This window comes from Patella vulgata, chromosome 2 (assembly GCF_932274485.2).
Source record: "Patella vulgata chromosome 2, xgPatVulg1.2, whole genome shotgun sequence".
In the NCBI taxonomy this organism is placed as follows: domain Eukaryota; kingdom Metazoa; phylum Mollusca; class Gastropoda; family Patellidae; genus Patella; species Patella vulgata.
In genome coordinates, this window is record NC_065880.2 from 34,744,978 (window position 1) to 34,765,871 (window position 20,894).

The 20,894-nt window shown below is 35.5% G+C and overlaps 1 pseudogene; it reads left to right on the top strand.

Moving 5' to 3' along the window:
* Positions 1-352: 352 nt before the first annotated feature.
* Positions 353-17,402, top strand: LOC126809564 (uncharacterized; annotated as a pseudogene).
* Positions 17,403-20,894: the final 3,492 nt, after the last annotated feature.

The window sequence follows — 20,894 nt, forward strand, 5'->3', positions numbered from 1 at the left end:
TCCCCCTTCAGTTTCTGTGAGTGTATGCCATATATATAAACTAAAGCATTTCAACGTAGAAATCAAGCCTCGACCTAATATGGTATTACAAGGCAAAACTTCACATTTTATTTTTTTATCCTTTTAACATCTATACATTTTTGAAGTAATGTTTCTGATAGATGTTTTCACTTTTAACATGAACCTATGTATTTTATGTTTAGTATTCTTATAAATATATATATGTATATTGCTATTTATTTTTTGTCATGTTACTTATGTCATGTGTATGAATTGTATATGCGGCCTGAAATGGGTGTTATGATACAATAAAATCTTATCTTATCTTATCTTATCTTTGTCACTTTATTCAGTCAGCTCAGTTAAGCACAGGGGGACCGCATAACATGCAATTGCAAACAAACCCTTGAACAAGACAAGGGGTCTGGTGATGGTCATTTGAGGTTGACTACGGCCGAGACATTGTGGCGCAAAAATCACCCTTACACTTAGTTAATAAAGTTAAAGTAAGTTAAAGATGGGTTCCCAGAAAAGTATTTATCGGGCGGTTATTTCCAATAAAAGTATGGTAATTTTGGTATATATATGGAAAGTAGAAACATCCAATCATCCCAAACTTAGGCTGCCTATCTACAGCTAGCTCCGGTCTGGGAAGTATGACGTAGATGGGTCGCTGCGTGCAGTATGACATCCAATCTTACTAGAAAAATACTGGATCCCCTGAAAAACACCCATGGGGCAAGCACTGGGCAAAAATGTCAGGGTGTTCCTAACTGACAACCCGACGATTAGTGATATCCGCGCGCAGGTTGTATGAGTTAATTGTATGAGGGAGGGAGCGCTCAATTTACAGTGTAATGGCGAGTGGTCGTGGAAAAGGTGACAGACTGAAACGTACAACAGATACAGAGATTAAACTGCGGAAAAAGAAATGGGCAGAAGATAATCTCAGAATTTACTTAGGCTTTGATATTTATGGTAAATGGACAGCGATCAAAGACAAATACAACCTTAATTAAACGGGATCGGGAAGTCGCGTCTATATTGAATATTGGTAAGTTTTCATGTTATATGGCTTCTACTTTTGCTTTCGAGTTTTTAATGAGGCTGCTTATATATGGACACAGATCACTAAAGATTCCCCATTGACTCCAATGTTAATTCTCGTATCTTAGACCGGCTCTAACTTTTTCCCAAATTTTCGTTGGGTAGAACGCTTTCTACCACAGATGGAGCAACATGTGGCAACCACTTGCCCAAAAGCACGTATGAGGTTCTTCATGAAAAACTTGAGATACACAAGCTGGAAGTAGAGACAAGTAAACATGCAATTTCAGGCCCTACATTTCAACGTAACCAACCTCTCAACTCTTGTATCCTTCCGCATCAAAATTATGAATATTCACCAAAACCTGGCAGAAAATGTATTTTCAAACCCTTTTCCTCAATTCTACACCAAAAAGTCAACAAAAATCGCCATGCAAAAGGGGGAAAAAGGAAAAGGAAGACTAAAAATAGCTTTGGCCCTTGTTTCGTGGGTGACGGCGTAGGAATATTTGGTGATCTGTGTCCTATATAGGGGTGAAACTTCAGGGATCACCAAAAGGCCTTTTTTATTTCCTTCCCATGTGTTCTGGCAACATGCCGGTGAAAGAAAATCAAAATCAAAGAATAACTGTAAAAATGATGGCCCTTTAAGTACACATGCTGCTTTATGTACACTGGTGCATCTCAGGTCCATAGGCCTTTTGTGCTAAAATTTAAAAATCTTTCTTATTAAAGGCAGTATCTGAGTTCTGTGAAAAAATTAGACAAGTAACAAAGAAACTACATACAAAATACTCATAATTTGGAATTTTTTTCAAAAATATAATTTTTTACTGCCATGTGATGAAAAATGTACAAAATTTACATGTAGCATCTCTCAAAATACCAATAATTTTCCACTTTTTTAAATATCCGGACGGACAAGAAATATATTTTTAGAATCTGTGGACAATATGCAAACAGAAAAAATGCAAACCAGTTGCAATGATTGTAATATTAGAGATCTATACTGAAACATGTATGCCTACCCCCTGAACATGCCACTGATTGAATTAATCTAATCTATGGTTGCAGAACTTACATTACCAAAGGAATCTGTCTAACAGCTATGTTTTACCATCCCTGGCTAACATATGCACATATAAACTAAAATAGGTGCAATAAATATGAATTATGGTTAAAAATAGGCCTTGATGAATGAAAAAAATGCCATATTTGGTCTATGATCACCCCTCTCTAACAGAAGGGTCACAGAATACACAATTTTCACAAATTTGGGAATATTTCAATGTTTCCAACATCTCAAACCTCAGAGGCATGTTACAAATTTGTATTGCAATCCTTGTGCTGAAGCAAGATGTCTGGAACTTTACATTAATTTCCTGAACAAATTAAGTCAAAAAAGTAGTCATGACAGACTTGACAACATAAAAAGAGGCCTGAAAAGGAGAAAAATTAACATTTTATTGTTTTATAGGCAACATAAATGCAGCAAACACCACAAATGCTGGATTTTGATAAGAAAATATTGAACATTAAACTGACATTTACACATCTACACCAGTTTTATATCTGGGTCTGGTCTCATTGGCCTGAAATGCCTCAGGGTTCTACGTTTGACTCTGAACAAATAAGGGTTAGAAATCCTTGAAATGCACAAAAAAAATATTTTTGGGTGAAAAATAACATTCTTAGCTGTAATTCAACCACAAATTCCAATTAAGATCATTTACATGTCAACACAGGTGCATTTAAATCCCTCAAAACACATTAATAGAAAAGGGTGGGGTGGGGCATTTATTGCCTCTCTAAACAGAATGATGGAGTAAAAAATGTCTAGAAAGGCTGGGATATTGCTTCCTACATGAAGGAAATGCAAGAATTTAATGTTTCAAAGAAGAAAAAAATGCTTATTCTGGGTAAAATAGTGGCAAAATTGAGCCAACCCCTGTTTTGAACATTTTGTACAAACCCATCTGCTGTACATTATTAACTCAGTGTTACCAATTTTCAATTTTCTGTAGGAAAGCTGGAGCTATTTCTAAACCTGACAAACATGTAGATCCCATCTAAGTTATATTAGCAAAGAAAATATGGGCATTTTTAGACATTTTGACTCATTTTAGTAGTCATGAAAATATTAATTTCTACATCCAAATGGGGGGAATCTCAAGATTTTTTGTGAATATTCCTGATTTTTAGACAAAATTTGGTGAAATTTCAATACTGTTCATTTTATCTGTGCTTTCTGAGACTGAATAAGCCAACATTGGGCATTAGAATATTTTACTTACTGTTAAAAAATCAATAAAAATTGAAAATTGAGAAATTTGCAGTAAAATCACAATTTTTCTTCAAAACTTTGATTTTTTTTTTTTTAATTAACTTTTTTTAGTTTTTCTGTAGCCAAACTATTTTATTCATATTTTCTGAGAATTTAATCTTCATATTTTCAAAACTAAGGCATATCAGTGACAGCCTTATCACACACAGACAGGACACAGATCACTAAAGATTCCCCATTGACTCCAATGTTAATTCTCGTATCTTAGACCGGCTCTAACTTTTTCCCAAATTTTCGTTGGGTAGAACGCTTTCTACCACAGATGGAGCAACATGTGGCAACCACTTGCCCAAAAGCACGTATGAGGTTCTTCATGAAAAACTTGAGATACACAAGCTGGAAGTAGAGACAAGTAAACATGCAATTTCAGGCCCTACATTTCAACGTAACCAACCTCTCAACTCTTGTATCCTTCCGCATCAAAATTATGAATATTCACCAAAACCTGGCAGAAAATGTATTTTCAAACCCTTTTCCTCAATTCTACACCAAAAAGTCAACAAAAATCGCCATGCAAAAGGGGGAAAAAGGAAAAGGAAGACTAAAAATAGCTTTGGCCCTTGTTTCGTGGGTGACGGCGTAGGAATATTTGGTGATCTGTGTCCTATATAGGGGTGAAACTTCAGGGATCACCAAAAGGCCTTTTTTATTTCCTTCCCATGTGTTCTGGCAACATGCCGGTGAAAGAAAATCAAAATCAAAGAATAACTGTAAAAATGATGGCCCTTTAAGTACACATGCTGCTTTATGTACACTGGTGCATCTCAGGTCCATAGGCCTTTTGTGCTAAAATTTAAAAATCTTTCTTATTAAAGGCAGTATCTGAGTTCTGTGAAAAAATTAGACAAGTAACAAAGAAACTACATACAAAATACTCATAATTTGGAATTTTTTTCAAAAATATAATTTTTTACTGCCATGTGATGAAAAATGTACAAAATTTACATGTAGCATCTCTCAAAATACCAATAATTTTCCACTTTTTTAAATATCCGGACGGACAAGAAATATATTTTTAGAATCTGTGGACAATATGCAAACAGAAAAAATGCAAACCAGTTGCAATGATTGTAATATTAGAGATCTATACTGAAACATGTATGCCTACCCCCTGAACATGCCACTGATTGAATTAATCTAATCTATGGTTGCAGAACTTACATTACCAAAGGAATCTGTCTAACAGCTATGTTTTACCATCCCTGGCTAACATATGCACATATAAACTAAAATAGGTGCAATAAATATGAATTATGGTTAAAAATAGGCCTTGATGAATGAAAAAAATGCCATATTTGGTCTATGATCACCCCTCTCTAACAGAAGGGTCACAGAATACACAATTTTCACAAATTTGGGAATATTTCAATGTTTCCAACATCTCAAACCTCAGAGGCATGTTACAAATTTGTATTGCAATCCTTGTGCTGAAGCAAGATGTCTGGAACTTTACATTAATTTCCTGAACAAATTAAGTCAAAAAAGTAGTCATGACAGACTTGACAACATAAAAAGAGGCCTGAAAAGGAGAAAAATTAACATTTTATTGTTTTATAGGCAACATAAATGCAGCAAACACCACAAATGCTGGATTTTGATAAGAAAATATTGAACATTAAACTGACATTTACACATCTACACCAGTTTTATATCTGGGTCTGGTCTCATTGGCCTGAAATGCCTCAGGGTTCTACGTTTGACTCTGAACAAATAAGGGTTAGAAATCCTTGAAATGCACAAAAAAAATATTTTTGGGTGAAAAATAACATTCTTAGCTGTAATTCAACCACAAATTCCAATTAAGATCATTTACATGTCAACACAGGTGCATTTAAATCCCTCAAAACACATTAATAGAAAAGGGTGGGGTGGGGCATTTATTGCCTCTCTAAACAGAATGATGGAGTAAAAAATGTCTAGAAAGGCTGGGATATTGCTTCCTACATGAAGGAAATGCAAGAATTTAATGTTTCAAAGAAGAAAAAAATGCTTATTCTGGGTAAAATAGTGGCAAAATTGAGCCAACCCCTGTTTTGAACATTTTGTACAAACCCATCTGCTGTACATTATTAACTCAGTGTTACCAATTTTCAATTTTCTGTAGGAAAGCTGGAGCTATTTCTAAACCTGACAAACATGTAGATCCCATCTAAGTTATATTAGCAAAGAAAATATGGGCATTTTTAGACATTTTGACTCATTTTAGTAGTCATGAAAATATTAATTTCTACATCCAAATGGGGGGAATCTCAAGATTTTTTGTGAATATTCCTGATTTTTAGACAAAATTTGGTGAAATTTCAATACTGTTCATTTTATCTGTGCTTTCTGAGACTGAATAAGCCAACATTGGGCATTAGAATATTTTACTTACTGTTAAAAAATCAATAAAAATTGAAAATTGAGAAATTTGCAGTAAAATCACAATTTTTCTTCAAAACTTTGATTTTTTTTTTTTTAATTAACTTTTTTTTAGTTTTTCTGTAGCCAAACTATTTTATTCATATTTTCTGAGAATTTAATCTTCATATTTTCAAAACTAAGGCATATCAGTGACAGCCTTATCACACACAGACAGGACACAGATCACTAAAGATTCCCCATTGACTCCAATGTTAATTCTCGTATCTTAGACCGGCTCTAACTTTTTCCCAAATTTTCGTTGGGTAGAACGCTTTCTACCACAGATGGAGCAACATGTGGCAACCACTTGCCCAAAAGCACGTATGAGGTTCTTCATGAAAAACTTGAGATACACAAGCTGGAAGTAGAGACAAGTAAACATGCAATTTCAGGCCCTACATTTCAACGTAACCAACCTCTCAACTCTTGTATCCTTCCGCATCAAAATTATGAATATTCACCAAAACCTGGCAGAAAATGTATTTTCAAACCCTTTTCCTCAATTCTACACCAAAAAGTCAACAAAAATCGCCATGCAAAAGGGGGAAAAAGGAAAAGGAAGACTAAAAATAGCTTTGGCCCTTGTTTCGTGGGTGACGGCGTAGGAATATTTGGTGATCTGTGTCCTATATAGGGGTGAAACTTCAGGGATCACCAAAAGGCCTTTTTTATTTCCTTCCCATGTGTTCTGGCAACATGCCGGTGAAAGAAAATCAAAATCAAAGAATAACTGTAAAAATGATGGCCCTTTAAGTACACATGCTGCTTTATGTACACTGGTGCATCTCAGGTCCATAGGCCTTTTGTGCTAAAATTTAAAAATCTTTCTTATTAAAGGCAGTATCTGAGTTCTGTGAAAAAATTAGACAAGTAACAAAGAAACTACATACAAAATACTCATAATTTGGAATTTTTTTCAAAAATATAATTTTTTACTGCCATGTGATGAAAAATGTACAAAATTTACATGTAGCATCTCTCAAAATACCAATAATTTTCCACTTTTTTAAATATCCGGACGGACAAGAAATATATTTTTAGAATCTGTGGACAATATGCAAACAGAAAAAATGCAAACCAGTTGCAATGATTGTAATATTAGAGATCTATACTGAAACATGTATGCCTACCCCCTGAACATGCCACTGATTGAATTAATCTAATCTATGGTTGCAGAACTTACATTACCAAAGGAATCTGTCTAACAGCTATGTTTTACCATCCCTGGCTAACATATGCACATATAAACTAAAATAGGTGCAATAAATATGAATTATGGTTAAAAATAGGCCTTGATGAATGAAAAAAATGCCATATTTGGTCTATGATCACCCCTCTCTAACAGAAGGGTCACAGAATACACAATTTTCACAAATTTGGGAATATTTCAATGTTTCCAACATCTCAAACCTCAGAGGCATGTTACAAATTTGTATTGCAATCCTTGTGCTGAAGCAAGATGTCTGGAACTTTACATTAATTTCCTGAACAAATTAAGTCAAAAAAGTAGTCATGACAGACTTGACAACATAAAAAGAGGCCTGAAAAGGAGAAAAATTAACATTTTATTGTTTTATAGGCAACATAAATGCAGCAAACACCACAAATGCTGGATTTTGATAAGAAAATATTGAACATTAAACTGACATTTACACATCTACACCAGTTTTATATCTGGGTCTGGTCTCATTGGCCTGAAATGCCTCAGGGTTCTACGTTTGACTCTGAACAAATAAGGGTTAGAAATCCTTGAAATGCACAAAAAAAATATTTTTGGGTGAAAAATAACATTCTTAGCTGTAATTCAACCACAAATTCCAATTAAGATCATTTACATGTCAACACAGGTGCATTTAAATCCCTCAAAACACATTAATAGAAAAGGGTGGGGTGGGGCATTTATTGCCTCTCTAAACAGAATGATGGAGTAAAAAATGTCTAGAAAGGCTGGGATATTGCTTCCTACATGAAGGAAATGCAAGAATTTAATGTTTCAAAGAAGAAAAAAATGCTTATTCTGGGTAAAATAGTGGCAAAATTGAGCCAACCCCTGTTTTGAACATTTTGTACAAACCCATCTGCTGTACATTATTAACTCAGTGTTACCAATTTTCAATTTTCTGTAGGAAAGCTGGAGCTATTTCTAAACCTGACAAACATGTAGATCCCATCTAAGTTATATTAGCAAAGAAAATATGGGCATTTTTAGACATTTTGACTCATTTTAGTAGTCATGAAAATATTAATTTCTACATCCAAATGGGGGGAATCTCAAGATTTTTTGTGAATATTCCTGATTTTTAGACAAAATTTGGTGAAATTTCAATACTGTTCATTTTATCTGTGCTTTCTGAGACTGAATAAGCCAACATTGGGCATTAGAATATTTTACTTACTGTTAAAAAATCAATAAAAATTGAAAATTGAGAAATTTGCAGTAAAATCACAATTTTTCTTCAAAACTTTGATTTTTTTTTTTTTAATTAACTTTTTTTAGTTTTTCTGTAGCCAAACTATTTTATTCATATTTTCTGAGAATTTAATCTTCATATTTTCAAAACTAAGGCATATCAGTGACAGCCTTATCACACACAGACAGGACACAGATCACTAAAGATTCCCCATTGACTCCAATGTTAATTCTCGTATCTTAGACCGGCTCTAACTTTTTCCCAAATTTTCGTTGGGTAGAACGCTTTCTACCACAGATGGAGCAACATGTGGCAACCACTTGCCCAAAAGCACGTATGAGGTTCTTCATGAAAAACTTGAGATACACAAGCTGGAAGTAGAGACAAGTAAACATGCAATTTCAGGCCCTACATTTCAACGTAACCAACCTCTCAACTCTTGTATCCTTCCGCATCAAAATTATGAATATTCACCAAAACCTGGCAGAAAATGTATTTTCAAACCCTTTTCCTCAATTCTACACCAAAAAGTCAACAAAAATCGCCATGCAAAAGGGGGAAAAAGGAAAAGGGAGAGGAAGACTAAAAATAGCTTTGGCCCTTGTTTCGTGGGTGACGGCGTAGGAATATTTGGTGATCTGTGTCCATATAGTGGGTTTCGTTTGGGATATATAGACCTAATCATTGAATTATATCAATTTTCATATTCTAAAGAGCATTTTGTCCTTATGTTGACTGAATAATTAACATGCTGTCAAATGATTTTCTCTTTTGACTTTTGCAAGAGTAGGCCTAAACATTGCTTTTTGTCCCCCGCCTTTCGAAGAAAGCAGGGGACTATTAAAATGGGTTCGTCCGTCTGTCTGTCTGTCTGTCTGTCCGTCACACTTTTTGGGACACAATAACTCTCTTCCTAATTGAGCTAGAATGTTCAAACTTGGTGTATGTGTTTATTAGGTCAATGCCTTGATGGAGTTCGAAGATGAGCATTTTCCGCTTAGGGTAAGCAGAGATAAGCAATTTGATTGGTTGATGCTTTGGGACACGATAACTCTCTTCCTAATTGGGCTAGAATGTTCAAACTTGGTGTATGTGTTGATTAGGTCAATGCCTTGATGGAGTTCGAAGATGAGCATTTTCCGCTTAGGGTAAGCAGAGATAAGCAATTTGATTGGTTGATGCTTTGGGACACGATAACTTTTAATTGAGCTAGAATGTTCAAACTTGGTGTATGTGTTTATTAGGTCAATGCCTTGATGGAGTTCGAAGATGAGCATTTTCCGCTTAGGGTAAGCAGAGATAAGCAATTTGATTGGTTGATACTTTGGGGCACAATAACTCTCCTTCTAATTGAGGTAGAATGTTCAAACTTGGCATAGGTGTCTATTAGGTGAATGTTTAAACTTGATGTATATGTAGATGTTCATTAGGTGAATGTCTTGACTGAGTTCAATAATTAACATTTCGAGCTGAAGCTAAGCAGAGCTAATCGATTTCATTTGTCGATGGTTTGGGACAAGATAATCTTGATTCTATCTGATAGAGAGTGATGAAACTTAGTGAAAAAAATAAATGTGCGATTAATTAATATGTGTCATCTATTTATTTTGCAATTTCGGCGGGGGACATCAGCCTCACTGTTGGCTTGTAGTTTTGAGTGTGGGCCATTTGATTCCAAGTGAACCATTTCTCTTTCACCATACACTATATATAAAGGCCTATCGACTAGTTATGATATTATTAAGGTCCGTGGCTGTATCTAATGGACACTTTAAATCCAACTGTTAAAAATATCCCTACTTTCCAGAGATAAGTAAAATAGGCATTTATATATTTTAGGAACCAACACAAAGAGAAAGAACTTGAAGGTAGTTGTGATCCTGAGCAGAGTTCTACACAAGCTAAACATGTTCATCAAATGTAAGTGTTTACCCAAACTAATTTTGTAAGATATTTGCAATATGATATAGTTATTTATTCATTGTTGATCTATATGTATTTGTTGCAAATGCAGACACAATTCCTGTGTATGGTTGTTAATTTTCAAAATTTATTCCATACAGTATAATGTGTGCTAATGAATATCACATAAATTTGTTTTTTAATTTTTAATGATAGGCACCTTGGTGCCTCTAATGTCCAAGCTGATGATAAAGATCCACTTTATGTATATCAAGAAGACATTGATACTGACAGCCGAAGATAATGTCAACTTGGATCTTGAAATATCTTTAAAAGTTTAATGTAAGTATAAGTATAGAAATATGATTGTTTTCGTATCTCACTGGCCAGAGTCGCCCCTGGTCTTGAATCAATAATAAAAGTGTAACAAAATAACATCTTTTTATAGCTTTATTGTATTTGTACTCTTATTTATTTTAGCAGTAGTATTCTTTGGGAATGAGAGCATACAGTCATGTGCAGGTGTATCACATAGTGAATTATATCCCAATACACCTCTATTTCAAACTTAGTAGGTAATCATCATGCTTTCTGAAACTGAAAACTACATGTCTTTCTGTATTTATATTCTTATAGGGTTCCAGAAGATTTTGATATTCATGAATCTGAAATGTATGCTTCATTTGCTGACTCAGTGTATAATATTGGAATTGGGGATGATGATAATGATGTAGAAGAAGTGGTAGAAGAAGAATTATCTGATGCGACTGAAATTGATGCCGATTTTGTCAAAGATAAAAAGGTTATTTGTTTTGAACCTGGCATAATCAAGTTAGCCAAAATGAATGTATCATCGGTTTGTGAAAGGAAAGGCTGTAAGGAGCAAGTTAACGTCCTCCATACGCCCGAGCCACTATCAAAACGCATAAGAACCCAATTAAGGCTAGATTATTAGTTTGTTCTAGGGACTCTGTTTTTTACAATGTTGCCAAACACCTATCTAAGCTTCTCGCCCACTTAGGAACATCCTCTACCTCCTTCATCCAAGACTCTGGTAGATTTTGCAGGATAATAAGAGAAATAAGCCGCCCTGGAAGAAAAGTGTCATACGATGTAGTAGATCTTTTCACCAATGTACCTCGTCAAGAAGCTATTGAAGCTCTCCGCTCCAGAATCAACGACCTCGAAGTCCCCCTGGAAACAAAATTATCCACAGATAGCATCCTTGAATTGACCACCATGTGCCTTGATTCCACATACTTTACCTGGGGAGATGACCTTTACAAGCAAGTCAGGGGCTTACCGATGGGCAGCCCCCTTTCACCTTTAATTTCTGAAATTTTTATGACTCAATTTGAAGAACGTGCCCTTAGTACCTCACCCGTTACTCCTATTACATGGCTGCGCAAGGTTGATGATACTTTTGTGGTTCTGGATGAAAATGATGAACCAATGTCTCTTTTAGATCACCTCAATAAATAGCACCCCAGTATCAAATTCACCATTGAGACCGAGATAGATGACACTCTACCATTTTTAGATGTACAAGTTGTTAAGGTAAATAATCAATTAAAAACCAAAATATATCGAAAACCAACTCACACTGATCAGTACATTAATTTCAACTCAAGCCACCCCCACTACATCAAAAAAGCTCTGATATCCACCCTAGCACGAAGAGCCATTAGCATTTGTGAACCTGAATACCTGCAGGGAGAATTGGAACATCTACGCCATGTATTTTGCAACTTGAACCATTACCCTCCATCACTAGTCAATAAGCAAATTAATGAAATATCCAAAAACATCAACAGAAGTCAACAAAAAACACCAAAAGAGATGATTAGAGTAACCTTGCCATTTCACGGCAACCTAACATATCAAGTGAGTAATTTACTTAAGAAGTACAACATCGACACTACTTTCTCTGTTCCCACAACCTTGAAACAGATACTTAAAGCTAATGGCAAACAAAAACCAACCCTACCTGTTCAGCCTAAAGGAGTTGTATACAAAGTGAATTGTTCGTGTGATTTTTCATATATTGGCGAAACTAAACGTCCACTTGATAAGCGAATATCAGAACACCGGTCCAAAACTGCCACCAACAACTCGGCCGTAGCGGAGCACTTACAGAACCACCCGCAGCACAAAGTCGATTGGAATGGGGTGCAGATATTAACAACCAACCAACTGAATAGAAAAACAAGGAAAATCCTAGAAGCGATTAACATTAGGCGCTATTCACCCCAACTAAACAGGGACGCGGGGCTGCATATTTCAAGGGCATACGATCAGGTCATCAAAATGAACAATTCAACTTAAGTTACAACCCATTAATCACAAACTTTAACTGTTTAGTTAGTCTGAGAGAATTGGCAGTGTGTACTTGCTTTCTTACTATTAGTATGTATGTATTAGTAAGTTAAATGGTCCCCCCCCCCTTTATCACCCCATTTATTAAAATATGTTTCCAACCTATGCCCTTTTTCTGGACTGTTTAATTTATTAGGCTATTAACTTCATTTGTCATTTCTTTTTGAGCGTTCACATACTATTAGTATGTATGTAATAGTAAGTTAAATGGTCCCCCCCCCCCTTTATCACCCCATTCATTACAATATGTTTCCAACCTATGGCTTTTTTCTGGACTGTTTAACTTATTAGGCTATTAACTTCATTTGTCATTTCTTTTTTGAGCTTACACACTCTTAATTTTTTCATTGTCATAACCACATGCTCATCTACCATACATATTATCACCTATCTTGTTTATTTAGCCTTCTGTTAATGGACTATGCAATGCCTACATTAATTTATTATAAGTGTTATCCATATCTTAGTAAATGGTTTCATCCCTATTACCTCATTGAAACAACATAACAGCATCCAACGGCTCCCTTTGATGGTCTTCATAATTAGCTAAATGTTTTCCATTTGTTGTTGATTGTCTAATTAACTACCCTACTTATCTTATGTCTAATTTGTTTAATCCTTTATCTTTATTGTTATTGTTATTTTATCTTATTATATGGTTTCACCATGTCCACTCTTATATATTCATCTGAAGTTTATGAAATGTCATTGTGCTTGATAACGATAAGAGGATACTTGTCGAAACGTCGTGCTTTTAGAATAAACCAGTGATTGTTTCCCATAAAAATTGTGTTCTGTTAATGTGTTTTCCAATCACTAAATGCCACTTAAAGACTATTGTAGTAAACTGGGTAGGTAAATGAAGTTTGGTTTTGACATGGATTTTTTTATTTTTACTTATTGCTGTAATAAGCATTGGACTACTGACTTTCATTTTTATCAGAATATAATATTTTAGAGTATATTGTATATATAGATCATAGCCCTATGTCATTGTTTAATTTCATTTTCCAAGGTATGTAATAGTAACCATTATGAGGACATGGAACTCTCAGCCAAGAGTTAAGAAAGTTTATGTTGGAGATTTACTGTTGTCATCGTCTATTGTAACAAGTGGCAACAACTTCCAGAAAATTGCTTTGCTGTTTAAATTTTTAAACTTAGGATGTGTGTCAAAGAGTGCACATTACAGATTCCAGAGAGCTTTCAGAATTCCAGAGATTGAAGATATGTTAAAAGTTATGTTAAATGAAAACATTGATCGCCATAAAGACCATGATGTCATTCTCTTAGGTATGATAAGTATAAATTTATAGACGTGTTCTTCATAATTATCAAACAGTATATTTACACAGAGAGAGAAATGGGGTTTAACCATAGAGTTATATATCTCTATGGGTTTAACATACATTTGACATAAACTGCGTCACTTGATCGCTAACATATTGTACAATTGTATTTAAATACCTAGTTAGCACATAGGGGTTATTAGCAGTGGGAGAAAACCGACAAAATTAGGCAGGCCACCCTAGTCCTTGTCACACATTTAACTCAATGACAGACCTTATGATCTACTGGGGACACGTTAGTTCAATCATCTTCAAAGAGAGTTGTTTATTGGTGTTCAATCTCAATTATTCTCAAGTTCTAAGCTCTTTATAATATTATCCAGGTGATGGCCGCAATGAAAGCCCAGGGCATAGTGCTATGTATTGTACATATACCTTAATGGAAAATACTACAAAGGATATTATGGCTTTAGAGATTATTGATAAGAGAATGGTGGGTATGAAGTCGAGTAACATGGAAAAGAAAGGTTTGAATACATTAATTGATGATGGAATTAATATTTGTGAAGTAACAACAGATGCCCACATACAGATAGCAGCTATGTTGAGTATGTTATTTAAATTAATTATGATTTCCTGCTAAAGTATTTATATTTTAGCATTTTCCGAGATTCTATCCGGATTATCATCCTTATTGTTAAAATTGTTTGACATTGTAATACCTGACATCAGCTGGCAGACTATCGTCATTGCAGAGACGAGCACTTTAAGATTGGTCTCATTATTTCTGTAACGTCTTTTTTATTAATCTTTTTTTTTTTCATTTTTAGCAGTTGCTAAATGTGTTCTTGATAAAAGATTCTTGAATACACTAAATCATCATGTAAACTTTAAGTATGTTTTACATCATGTTTATATACATATTTTATTATTCATGGTTTCCCTTGTCAGTGGTGCAGGGCGGAGGGTCTAACAAGCAACAGCGACTAGTTGTTAAAATGGCTCCATGTTCAGTGAACACATTGCCATGTAAAAAAGGACCCTTGATAGCGGAATTCAATATAGGTTGCCAGGCAACGAAACATACGCCCACAGCAACTAAATCGTCCGGGCAGTCAACAAGGGTTGTCGCACATTTTTATTTTTTTCGGTAATGAAACATTTATAATACACTTAAATCTGATTAAGAGCAACAACTCACGAAGTAATTATCAGAAAACTATTAGAATTTGTTTGGTTTTTATAAAGTTCTGCCCCATGCTAAAGTTTTGTATGCAAAGCTTTTAATATCATAGATTTAACTGTTCAAGTCATAAAAATTCATTGAAAATCAATATACTTGTTCGTCTCAAGATCTTAAACTCTGTGTATCAATCTGAAGTCAATCGGATGATAACTTAAGGGCCATAACTTTGGCAGTAATTATCGGAAATCGTTGAAAATCAATAGGAATCTTCGTCTCATGACATCAAACACTGTGTATAGATTTAAACTCAATCAGATATTAACTTGAGCCTCAAGAGCATCCACAAGATTTTTTGAAGTGATCAAGGGCCATAACTCTGGCAGTAATTATCGGAAATCGCTGAAAATCAATAGGCTTCTTCGTCTCATGACCTTAAACACTGTGTATAAATTGAAAGTCAATCGGATATTAACTTTGACCTCTAGAGCATCCACAAGATTTTTCAAAGTGATCAAGGGCCATAACTCTGGCAGTAATTATCGGAAATCGCTGAAAATCAATAGGCTTCTTCGTCTCAAGACCTTAAACACTGTGTATAAATTTAAAGTCAATCAGATATTAACTTTAGCCTCTAGAGCGTCCACAAGCAATTGTGGATGACTGACCGACGGACGGACGGACGGGGACGACGACAATATACGACCACATTTCAATGTGGGCGTATAAAAATGGGAGTAGGTCATAGTGCCACTGTCTGGGCAATATGTCCCTCATTGCACTGCCTGTCTTCATTAGCCTGGATGCAATATAAGTATGTCATTGTATATAGTCTGAACGAATAAATCCCAAAATCCAAATTTATTTTGATGGTTTTTCATATGTTTAAACTGGCTTTTTATTGTTGTAGCTACCCTATGTACAAGGGTAGAAACTATTTAGCAGCTATCGACTACCAGCGACACAAAGACAGAGGGCAAGCCCTTGACAAGGCCGTGAATCTGAGGTGAGTTTGCCTCTTTATGGTGTAGGAGCTTATGTGGTGGTTGAGGATATCATTAGGCATTATCTAACAAGTGCTCTTTAGATTAAGTCTGTTTTTTGATTCAAGTGGTGTGGTTTTGATACCAAGCTGACTTGATACCGAGTAGGGTCGGTTACCTACCCATCGTGGGTTTTCTCCGGGTCCCCCTGTTTCCTCCCACTGCTACTGACAAAATAGTACCTTATTAAATTTTAGTCCAGAAATGACCTAGTATGTGTCAAGTGGGGGCTAACCCCCCCATCTCCCGCATTCTTGGCAGAACAAAATACAAATGTTATTCACATATATATTCTCTTTAATTGTCAATACAAAATATTACAAAATTTTACAGGCTTCACAGGCTGTATTCAAAAAGAAAAAATACTTGGAGTGCGGTTCCTGTAAAGGTGGAAAAGAATATAAATATATGGATGATATTCTTAGTTGAATTTTGGATCGAATTAAGAGCCACCAGGGTCCCATCCCTCAAATATTTCCACTTGCGGATGATACAGATGAATGTGATGTTATCTTACCTAGATTTGATGAGAGTGATATTGTTTCTAATAGATCTACAAATCCTATTAATATTTGTCATTATCTTCCAAATAGTACAAATAATCATAATATTGCTTATGTATATAAGTTGTCACACTATCAGTTATCAGAACAATGTAAGATATTACAGGAAATGTCTAATGTGTCTTCTATGGAACTGCAAAGAGCTAGGTTCAAATGTGGTTCATTGCAAGTTTTGATAACTACCTCTAATGTCAAGAAAGGTCAAATTTCTTCCTGGATACCAGTTAACTCATCTCCTGTTTTGTTTAATGTAGCCAATGGACTTATCAATGATAATAAACTACATGTAACTGGTAGCCTAAAGAAATATCAAACTTTATCTTTGTTGTAATAACTATTGTTTTACATTCATTTGAGGATTATAACATAAGCGTTATTTTAACATCTCTGAATCTTGTTTATTCATAGATAGTACATGTTTTGGGTTTTTTGGAGCATTTGAATAAACCTATTCTGATTTGTTTACTACTTTTTTTTATGATTTTTTTGATTTGTTCAAAGATTCATGTCTTGTAATATATGTTAGACATGAGTATTTTTAAGAATTTATACGAACATAGATCAGCTGTATTGTCAAACTAGTTTTTCCAAAAACTGTGTTTTTGACTTAGGAGGGAGGGATGTTAGTTATATAGTGATAAGTCTAGTTACATAATTAGTTAATTGTGGTCTGAATCTTAGTTAAGCTTGGAAGACATACTTCCCTTTAACTATCTTTGCCTTTGATTTATAAAAAGACTTATTGATGTTTCTACTATGTATGAGTGATCTGCCCTTAGAGCGAAATAAACATGTGGATCGTTGAACGGTGTTTTTTTTATTGAGAGTTAAAGAAGATTGAGAAATAGTGACACCCCCAGTGGGATTAAACCCACATAACAATATAATGTCAAAAACGTAGACTCAGTATGCCACACTGATCAGTATATTGAATATTCCTAGTGTGAATATTCTCTAGCTATAGTGGTCACTGATACTAGGGACGACATCGATGCCACTCGGCAAACCTCAGCAGATTCCAGTGCCCTACATCTAGATGTTGAGTAACGTATTCTTTCGAGGTTTGCCGAGTGCATCGATGCGACTTAATAAGCCCCAAATATTTACTTTTTTTCCTTCTGCAAATTAAATTCTAGAAAAATTTTTTTTAAAGCATTAGGCATATAAATAAAGGTGTTTCAAGTATATGTAGATAAAAATATTTCCTATTTACATGTAATGTAAATGGGTATGTAAACTGAGTAAAAGACAGCATTCTGTCCAGACCACTGATCAATATATAATAATAGGACACAGCTCACTAAATATTACTACACCGTCACCTAGGGCGAAAAATTATTTTTTGTCTTTCTCTCCCTTTCCCCCTTTTGCATGGCGATTTTTGTTGACATTTTGGTCCAGAATCGAAGAAAAGGGTTTGAAAATACATTTTCTCTCAGGTTTTGGTGAATATTCATGATTTTGAGGCGGAAGGATACAAGAGTTGAGAGGTTGGTAGGGCCGAAAATTGCATAATTACTTGTCTCTGCTTCCAGCTTGTTTATCTCAAGTTTTTCATGGTGAACCTCGTGTATACATGCTTTTGGGCAAGAGTTTGCCACATGTTGCTCCATCTGTGGCAGAAAGTGTTCTATCCAACGAAAATTTGGGGAAAAGTTAAGAGCCGGTGTAAGAGACGAGAATTAATATTAAAGTCAATGGGGAAATCATTAGTGATCTGTGGCCATATATATATAGATCAGTGGCCCAGACTAGTAGCTTCTAAACAATGCACGCGCCATTAAGCCAATGATTGACGTCTCGTGATCTGTATCTGTATGAGTACATCGAATTAACCACTACTGGCACTTAATCGACGGATGAGGAGGAGCGCTTGATGAAACTAATCACTGTGGAGGCGGGCTTTGAATGTTTCCACAGATGGCGATGTTACTTGATTATCAGAAAGTTTATTCCAGTCTATCACAGTTCTTATAAAAAATGAGTGGTTGTGAGTTAGCGTTTTAGAGCCAATTATCATGTATTCTGTATTTTTGTCGTTCAACTTGAGAAAATTCGTCTTCATCCATTGTTTTATATCATCGATACAGAGCTCAACATAGCACTTACTAACTTTGAAGCTATCGGGGTCGACGGGTCTGAAACTCACATAGATTTGGTTGTCATCTGCGTAGAGGTGGAATGAGAGACCATATTTCTTGACGATCGAGCCTAGTGGAGATGTGTAAAGACTAAACAACACCGGTCCAAGCACAGAACCCTGTGGAACACCGAATTCTAGATCCTTAGTCGAAGAACTGGAATCTCTTACACTGACAGTCTGATTTCGGCCGGTTAGGTAAGAGTTTCAGTGCGTTACCGGAAATGCCAAAACTTGTTCTAAGTCTTTCTAGAAGAATATCTTGATCCATGGTGTCAAACGCAGATGACAGATCGAGTAATATTAGTAGCACAGACTGATGGTCATCAATTGAAAGAGAGATATCATTGTGTACTCTCAGAAGAGCCGTCTCGGTGCTGTGGTATATGCGATACGCACTTTGGAAGATCTCTAATGGATTGTAGTCACTAATGTGATCAACGATTTGATGACAGATGACTTTCTCAAGTAGCTTAGATACAAAACTTAAATTAGAGATTGGGCGGTAGTTCTTCAAAATGTTCTTATCAAGTGTTGCTTTCTTAAGCAATGGCGTGACCACAGCAGACTTAAAAATGCCAGGCACTACACCCTCTATTATTGCAGAATTAAAAAGTTCTGTAACAACTGTAATAATTCAGGAAGACAATCCTGAAGGAACTGTGTAGGAATAGGGTCCAATTTACAGGTTTTGGAAGCACATTTCAGAACAAGTTTGGAAACGTCGGATTCAGTTTGGAGGGCAGAATCAATCAATGTGGGGGGCGAAACCGGAATAGGTAGAAATATACTATTAATAAACATATTAAATTTCATTCAGTATGAAAATAGAAGAGAAATAAATACTTTTTAAAATTTTCTAAACGCATACTCAGTGTTTTCGACTAAAATCGTCGGTGTAGGAATTAAAATGTCGGTTAATCAGGTTAGTACCTGTTCTCGAGCGGAGCTAACTGTAGACGGGCAGCCTAAGTTTGGTATGTCATCTTTACAGAGCCAGTCTTCGCAATACCTCTGTGAAACAGATTGTCAGTTCGCATAGAGAGAAATGGGGTTTAACGTCCATTCGACACAACTAGGTCATTTCGGGACTAACACATGGTTCAATTTTATCTCAACAATTCGCTTGTGCGTAGATCTTTAGCAGTGAGAGAAAACCAAACGCCCCGGAGAAAACCTACGAGGTTGGAAAAGCGACCCTACTTCTTGTTACGCACAAGAATCGAAACCACGCCAGTTGACTCAATGACAGACCTTATGACAGCGCGCACGTGTTAACCATTGTCCCATCCAACCCCACATTTAGATATAAAAAAATCACGCTGATCAGCGTTTATGCAAATTTGGACTTAAACTAGATTGAATATACGATCCGAGCAACATTTTTGCTAAACTGTAGCAAGTTGGAAGAAATACGCAAAACTCATTTATACCCACCTTCTCAGTAAATCCTTAGATTTCCTACAATTTTATTAATCTCTTTAACCCACCAAAATCGATTGCCAAGGCAGTGGCTTTATGTGCTTTTGGCTTTTGAGAAGAAATTTAAATCAATTTTGGTGGCAACTGCGTGTTACTGAAACCCTATAGGTCTACATATATATACATGCAAGCCATACTATACTGTCTGTATGAATGTATTACTTGTGTGTTCATGTCTAAAGTGTTGTCTTTGTAGAAGTGTAATATCATGGACCGTGTATCCATATACGGTCCATGATAGTATGTATGCATGCTGTCCTTAATGGACGTTTTGATGCAATAAACACGTTATGTTTAATTTTCATACTGCCCGAAAGTGGTGTTTATGTAATAAAATACCAGTTTTTCTACCTATGCCATAATGTAAATTTACATGCTGCCCGAAAAGGTTTTTTTTTATGTAATACTCTATCAAAAATATATCTATGCAATAAACAACAAACGGATCGGGGGATATAATAAGTGTGGAATTAAAATGTCCTCGGTGGTCTTTTAGCCCCAATTTTCGCGAGCGGGCTATTTCGAATGCAAACTCCAGTTCAAAAAGTTTATAAGTTCAAAACAATGTGATATAATAATAATAATAGTTTATTCACAACTGCATGTAAGCATTGTGGTGCATTACCATATCTGATTAGATATGGGGGATCACGTGGCTAAGACGCATGGCTCGCTAGCCTGGAGGTCGGGAGTCGATCCCTCAATGACCGA